This window comes from Odontomachus brunneus, unplaced genomic scaffold (genome assembly GCF_010583005.1).
Source record: "Odontomachus brunneus isolate Ranch 3 - 2012 unplaced genomic scaffold, Obru_v1 Obru_scaffold_040, whole genome shotgun sequence".
Classification (NCBI taxonomy): Eukaryota; Metazoa; Arthropoda; class Insecta; order Hymenoptera; family Formicidae; genus Odontomachus; species Odontomachus brunneus.
Genome location: NW_022639490.1, coordinates 2,037,509 through 2,039,421, shown reverse-complemented (window position 1 = coordinate 2,039,421; position 1,913 = coordinate 2,037,509).

The window sequence follows — 1,913 nt, the reverse complement described above, 5'->3', positions numbered from 1 at the left end:
ATATGCTCTTTTCTGAATACTGCGAAACGAAACTTCCTATTACAAGAGGAAATCAAAGCTGATTTAAGCCGAGAATCTACACATTTTAAATTGAAACAACTTTGCGCAATAAGATTGTCATTATTCGGTCTCTATTTTTTTGGAACTTTTTGATCACATATTGAGCGCGTTGCACAAAATAAGTTCTACTTCGGAATGGGACTCTTCTGAGACATCTTCTATCGCATTTTGCTTGTTGACATCTATAAAAAACATGGAATTTATAATAACTCTCCTAAAAATTAATCGAGTTTTTTATTTTTCCAGTAATCTTTGTAAATATTTACAAAGTTCTAAGATCGATTTATGCAAGGCGATTTCATATGCAAAAATTGTAACTCAAAGAGTTAACGAAATTAGAGAAAATGTCGACGTTGAATTCAAAACTTTGTATGCAAAAGCTAGTGCATATGCAGAGAAATATGAAATTGAAATAAAAGTTCCAAGGCTTGCTATCCAAAGATCAATTAGTCCGATAACCTATTACAAATCCAATATATTTATAAATTTTCTCGACCATTTCATCATGCAAATGAATGAAAGATTTCTCATTCATGAACAACTTTTATCCAGTTTTCAGTTTCTATTAGCACCTTCGCCTTTAGACCAGCATAATTTGCATCTTTTAAAAAATATTCTTAAAACGTATGAAGCTGATTTGCAATGCAACACAGAACAATTAGTGAATGAGTATAAAATTTGGTATAAAAGAGTGGAAATGTTAAAACGCCCGTTAAAAAATGTAGAAGATGCGTTAAATAATTGTAATCCAATTATTTATAAAAATATTTTTATTTTTTACGTATTTTTGCTACTTTACCCGTGTCGACTTGCGAAAACGAGAGATCATTTTCGATATTACGACGTCTGAAAACCTATTTGCGAAGCACAACTTCAGAGAATCGTTTAAATGGATTGGCGCTCATGAATCTTTATATAGATTTAATGCTGTCTGTTGAAGATGTTTTAGATGAAATAGCTAAAACGAACTTAAGAGGACTCATGTAAATAATAAAGAAAAAAATAAATAAAAACATAAAATAAAAAATACAACAGTAAAAAATACATATAATGAAAAATTAAAAAATTAAAAATTAAAAAAATTTTAAAACTTTTAAAAAATAAAAAAAATTATAAAAAAATTAAAAAAAAAGAGTGAAAAAATAGGATCAGAAGTTTCACCACGTCCTCGTCGTTGATTCTGGAAAAGCTATCCCCCTCGGGGTGCACCACCTTTTCGTGGTGAGGGGCACCCTGGGTCTCGACCCGCAGGGCAGTACCAAGAGTCCAACTCTTGGGAGGGCCGCGGGAAGAGCCTGGGGTTTAAAAGTGCACCAAATAGGGGGGAAATGGGGCTCGGGTTCGCCCTGTGTCTGGGGAGGACGTCCTTTGGGGCGTGCCTCCTGGCATGGGGAGGTCCTGGGCCCCATAATGGGGGTTTCTCCTTCCCGGCAAACGGCCTCGGGAATTTCTTTTCGTGGTACGCGCCGGAGAGGGGAAATGGGTGACTTCCGGGGATTTGCCTGGAAGTCGGCCCCCTAGGACCCGTCAGGCCATGCCGGTAGGGTCACCCATGCCGGACGGCGGGGAGGGGGACTTTGGAGGGCGCGGCTGTTAGGGCCGTCCGGACTTATTCCGGGGCAGGGCCTCACAGTCGGTGCACGGGTAGGTCGGGCTCGTCAGCTATTTAGCAGCCGACCTAGGGGAAGGAAAACCCCGAAATACAACCCGCCCGTGAGTGAGGGGTAGTAAAGTGCTCACTCACAAGATGGATCATCATGACGACGAACGGTAGCAAACTTACCGGCCCAGGGGTTTCGGAGTCCCAGGGCCCGGCGGCACGGGGGGTAGCGTCCCGGCTCCCTGTGTCGTCG